Source organism: Salmo salar, chromosome ssa09 (assembly GCF_905237065.1).
Source record: "Salmo salar chromosome ssa09, Ssal_v3.1, whole genome shotgun sequence".
Taxonomy (NCBI): domain Eukaryota; kingdom Metazoa; phylum Chordata; class Actinopteri; order Salmoniformes; family Salmonidae; genus Salmo; species Salmo salar.
This window is the reverse complement of record NC_059450.1, coordinates 21,408,184-21,414,183: the sequence shown is the minus strand read 5'-3', so window position 1 is coordinate 21,414,183 and position 6,000 is coordinate 21,408,184.

The window sequence follows — 6,000 nt, the reverse complement described above, 5'->3', positions numbered from 1 at the left end:
AAGTTATCTAGCGGAATAAACTAAGTTTGAGCCTATTCCTGGAAACATTGAACCACTGTAGTTTACATCAATTTTAATTTCTAGTGGTAGCTAGAAAAGTTATATTTTAGCGTTTCAGTGAATTGTTAGTGAGGGAGGCCCTGCTCTCTCGCTTCCCCAGTTGTTTAGTTAATTTTCATGCCAATCTCCCTTGCATTAGCGTAGCCTCTCCTGTAGCCTATCAACTGTGTGTCGGTCTATCCCTGTTCTCTCCTCTCTGCACAGGCCATACAAACGCTTCACATCGCGTGGCCGCTGCCACTCTAACCTAGTGGTCCCAGTGCGCACGACCCACGTGGAGTTCCAGGTCTCCGGCAGCCTCTGGAACTGCCAGTCTGCGGCCAACAAGGCAGAGTTCATCTCAGCCTATGCAACCCTCCAGTCCCTCGACTTCTTGGCGCTGACAGAAACATGGATTACCACAGAAAACACTGCTACTCCTACTGCTCTCTCCTCGTCTGACCACGTGTTCTCGCACACCCCGAGAGCATCTGGTCAGCAGGGTGGTGGCACTGGAATCCTCATCTCTCCCAAGTGGACATTCTCTCTTTCTCCCCTGACCCATCTGTCTATCTCCTCCTTTGAAATCCATGCTGTCAGTTGTGTTGTGACAAGTTAAGGGTGGTATACAGAAGAGAGACCTATTTGGTAAAAGACCAAGTCCATATTATGGCAAGAACAGCTCAAATAAGAGAAACGATAGTCCATCATGAATTTAAGACATGAAGGTTAGTCAATACGAAAAATTTCAAGAACTTTGAAAAAATTTTTCAAATGCAGTCTCAAAAACTATTAAGCGCTATGATGAAATTGGCTCTCATGAGGACCACCACAGGAAAGGAAGACCAGAGTTACCTCTGCTGCAGAGGATAAGTTCATTAGAGTTACCAGCCTCAGAAATTGCAGCCTAAATAAATGCTTCACAGAGTTCAAGTAACAGACGTCTCAACATCAACCCGAGAGCATCTGGTCAGCGGGGTGGTGGCACTGGAATCCTCATCTCTCCCAAGTGGACATTCTCTCTTTCTCCCCTGACCCATCTGTCTATCTCCTCCTTTGAATTCCATGCTGTCACAATCACTAGCCCATTCAAGCTTAACATCCTTACCATTTATCGCCCTCCAGGTTCCCTTGGAGAGTTCATCAATGAGCTTGACGCCTTGATAAGTTCCTTCCCTGAGGATGGCTCACCTCTCACGGTTCTGGGTGACTTTAACCTCCCTACGTCTACCTTTGACTCATTTCTCTCTGCCTCCTTCTTTCCTCTCCTCTTTTGACCTCACCCTCTCACCGTCCCCCCCTACTCACAAGGCAGGCAATACGCTTGACCTCATCTTCACTAGATGCTGTTCTACTACTAATCTCACTGCAACTCCCCTCCAAGTCTCCGATCACTACCTTGTATCCTTTTCCCTCTCGCTCTCCTCCAACACTACTCACTCTGCCCCTACTCAGATGGTATTGCGCCGTCGCAACCTTCGCTCTCTCTCTCCTGCTACTCTCTCCTCTTCCATCCTATCATCTATTCCCTCTGCTCAAACCTTCTCCAACCTATCTCCTGATTCTGCCTCCTCAACCCTCCTCTCCTCCCTTTCTGCATCCTTTGACTCTCTATGTCCCTTATCCTCCCGACCGGCTCGGTCCTCCCCTCCTGCTCCGTGGCTTGACGACTCATCGCGAGCTCACAGAACAGGGCTCCGGGCAGCCGAGCGGAAATGGAGGAAAACTAGCCTCCCTGCGGACCTGGCATCTTTTCACTCCCTCCTCTCTACATTTTCCTCCTCTGTTTCTGCTGCTAAAGCCACTTTCTACCACTCTAACATCCAAGCATCTGCCTCTAACCCTAGGAAGCTCTTTGCCACCTTCTCCTCCCTCCTGAATCCTCCCCCCCCCCCTCTCTGCGGATGACTTCGTCAACCATTTTGAAAAGAAGGTCGACGACATCTGATCCTTGTTTGTTAAGTCAAACGACCCCGCTTGTCCTGCTCACATTGCCCTACCCTATGCTTTGACCTTTCTCCCCTCTCTCTCCAGATTAAATCTTGCGTCTTGTGACGGCCGGCCGCCCAACAACCTGCCCGCTTGACCCTATCCCCTCCTCTCTTCTCCAGACCATTTCCGGAGACCTTCTCCCTTACCTCACCTCGCTCATCAACTCATCCTTGACCGCTGGCTACGTCCCTTCCGTCTTCAAGAGAGCGAGAGTTGCACCCCTTCTCAAAAAACCTACACTCAATCCCTCCGATGCCAACAACTACAGACCAGTATCCCTTCTTTCTTTTCTCTCCAAAACTTCTCTCCAAAATGTGCCGTCCTTGGCCAGCTCTCCTGCTATCTCTCTCAGAATGACCTTCTTGATCCAAATCAGTCAGGTTTCAAGGCTGGTCATTCAACTGAGACTGCTCTTCTCTGTGTCACGGAGGCTCTCCGCACTGCTAAAGCTAAATCTCTCTCCTCTGCTCTCATCCTTCTAGACCTATCTGCTGCCTTTGATACTGTGAACCATCAGATCCTCCTCTCCACCCTCTCCGAGTTGGGTATCTCCGGCGCGGCTCACTCTTGGATTGCGTCCTACCTGACAGGTCGCTCCTACCAGGTGGCGTGGCGAGAATCCGTCTCCGCACCACGTGCTCTCACCACTGGTGTCCCCCAGGGCTCAGTTCTAGGCCCTCTCCTATTCTCGCTATACACCAAGTCACTTGGCTCTGTCATATCCTCACATGGTCTCTCCTATCATTGCTCTGCATGTCTGGCAGACATATCAGTGTGGATGACGGATCACCACCTCAAGCTGAACCTCGGCAAGACGGAGCTGCTCTTCCTCCCGGGGAAGGACTGCCCTTTCCATGATCTCGCCATCACGGTGGACAACTCCATTGTGTCCTCCTCCCAGAGTGCTAAGAGCCTCGGCGTGACCCTGGACAACACCCTGTCGTTCTCCACTAACATCAAGGCGGTGACCCGATCCTGTAGGTTCATGCTATACAACATTCGCAGAGTACGACCCTGCCTTACACAGGAAGCGGCGCAGGTCCTAATCCAGGCACTTGTCATCTCCCGTCTGGATTACTGCAACTCCCTGTTGGCGGGGCTCCCTGCCTGTGCCATTAAACCCCTACAACTCATCCAGAACGCCGCAGCCCGTCTGGTGTTCAACCTTCCCAAGTTCTCTCACGTCACCCTGCTCCTCCGCACACTCCACTGGCTTCCAGTTGAAGCTCGCATCTGCTACAAGACCATGGTGCTTGCCTACGGAGCTGTGAGGGGAACGGCACCTCCGTACCTTCAGGCTCTGATCAGGCCCTACACCCAAACAAGGGCACTGCGTTCATCCACCTCTGGCCTGCTGGCCCCTCTACCTCTGCGGAAGCACAGTTCCCGCTCAGCCCAGTCAAAACTGTTCACTGCTCTGGCACCCCAATGGTGGAACAAGCTCCCTCACGACGTCAGGACAGCGGAATCAATCACCACCTTCCGTAGACACCTGAAACCCCACCTCTTTAAGGAATACCTGGGATAGGATAAAGTAATCCTTCTAACCCCCCCCCCCAAAAAAAAGATATAGATGTACTATTGTAAGTGGCTGTTCCACTGGAGATCATAAGGTGAATCCACCAATTTGTAAGTCGCTCTGGATAAGAGCGTTTGCTAAATGACGTAAATGTAAATGTAAAAATTTCAATTAACAGGTGTACCTTGTGAAAAGTGAATTTGTGTAATTTCTTTCCTTAATGCGTTTGAGCCAATCAGTTGTGTTGTGACAAGTTAAGGGTGGTATACAGAAGAGAGACCTATTTGGTAAAAGACCAAGTCCATATTATGGCAAGAATAGCTCAAATAAGAGAAACGATAGTCCATCATGAATTTAAGACATGAAGGTTAGTCAATACGAAAAATTTCTAGAACTTTGAAAGTTTTTTCAAATGCAGTCTCAAAAACTATTAAGCGCTATGATGAAATTGGCTCTCATGAGGACCACCACAGGAAAGGAAGACCAGAGTTACCTCTGCTGCAGAGGATAAGTTCATTAGAGTTACCAGCCTCAGAAATTGCAGCCTAAATAAATGCTTCACAGAGTTCAAGTAACAGACGTCTCAACATCAACTGCTCAGAGGAGACTGTGTGAATCAGGCCTTCATAGTTGAATTGCTGCAAAGAAACCACTACTAAAGGACACCAATAAGAAGAAGAGACTTGCTTGGGCCAAGAAACACGAGCAATGGACATTAGACGAGTGTAAATGTGTCCAAATTTGAGATTTTTGGTTCCAACCGCTGTGTCTTTGTGAGACGCAGAGTAGGTGAACGGATGATCTCTGCATGTGTGGTTCCCACCGTGAAGCATGGAGGAGGAGGTGTGATGGTGTGCGGGTGCTTTGCTGGTGACACTGTCTGTGATTTATTTAGAATTCAAGGCACACTTAACCAGCAAGGCTACCACAGCATTCTGCAGCGATACTCCATCCCATCTGGTTTGCGCTTTGTGGGACTATAATTTGTTTTTCAACAAGACAATGACCCAACACACCTCCAGGCTGTGTAAGGGCTATTTGACCAAGAAGGAGAGTGATGGAGCGCTGCATCAGATGACCTGGCCTCCACAATCACCCAACCTCAACCCAACTGAGATGGTTTGGGATGAGTTGGACCGCAGAGTGAAGGAAAAGTAGCAAACAAGTGCTCAGCATATGTGGGAACTCCTTCAAGACTGTTGGAAAAGCATTCTAGGTGAAGCTGGTTGAGAGAATGCCAAGAGTGTGCTAAGCTGTCATCAAGGCAAAGGGTGATTACTTTGAAGAATCTCTAATATAAAATATATTTAACACTTTTTTGGTATCTACCTTATTCCATATGTGTTATTTCATATTTTGATGACTTCACTATTATTCTACAATGTAGAAAATAGTAAAAATAAAGAAAAACCCTTGAATGAGTAGGTGTGTCCAAACTTTTGACTGGCACTGTATATATACCGTATCTATCTGAACAAAAATATAAACACAAAATGCAACAATTTTAACGATTTTATTGAGTTATAGTTCATATAAGGAAATCAGTCAATTGAAATAAATGTATTAGGCCATAATCTATGGATTTCATATGACTGGGAAGTGGTTCAGGCTGGGAGGGCATAGTCCCACCCACTTTGGAGCCAGAAAAATAAGTTTGTTGTGCGTATGGGATTCGTTTTTCAGCTCATGAAACAAGGGACCAACACTTTACATGTTGCGTTTATATTTTTGTTCAGTATATATACATAAAGCCAAATAATATATGTATTTTTAGATGTAGGCCTATGTAAATGTATATTATTGTTGCGTCACCATCTGTATTGCAAACATAACTTAAAGCTACACATTATTTTGACAATGTGAATGAACTGTCCATTGATCAGCACAGCAATTGATAAAACAGGACCATGATTGAAACACAAGTGGCTTTGAGCTTATGTCAGTATTGCACAGGTAAGCTAACAGTTACAGAAAATAGGAATTCAGGCAGGTTCTGTCTATCTGAGCTACTGTGTCCAACACACCACCCCCTGTTGTTATGTTGGTCACCTACTGACCAAAAAAGGATGTTGTTATGAGTACTTGTTTTCAATGACACATATTTAATGACACGTAGGTTTAAGGAAATGCAGGCATGTACCGCATTACTACAACACAAAACAACTCAATCAAGCCTGATGGTCTTGTAAGTATAAAAGCAACGCTTGCTTTCATTTAATAAAAAAAAGCATGAAAAGGTAGTGTAATGGGAAAATGTCTTACTGTGGTGTGTGAAGAATCCAATACTTTACCTTGTATGCGTTACAAATCACATTATTGTGGAAGCACCTCCTCTAAGAGTTTGAATCAGGCTGTTTGAGAAGGTTTGAATCTTAGCAACCTGCCTAAACATACACTACCGTTTGGGGTCACTTAGAAATGTCCTTGTTTTTGAAAGAAACATTTTTTTT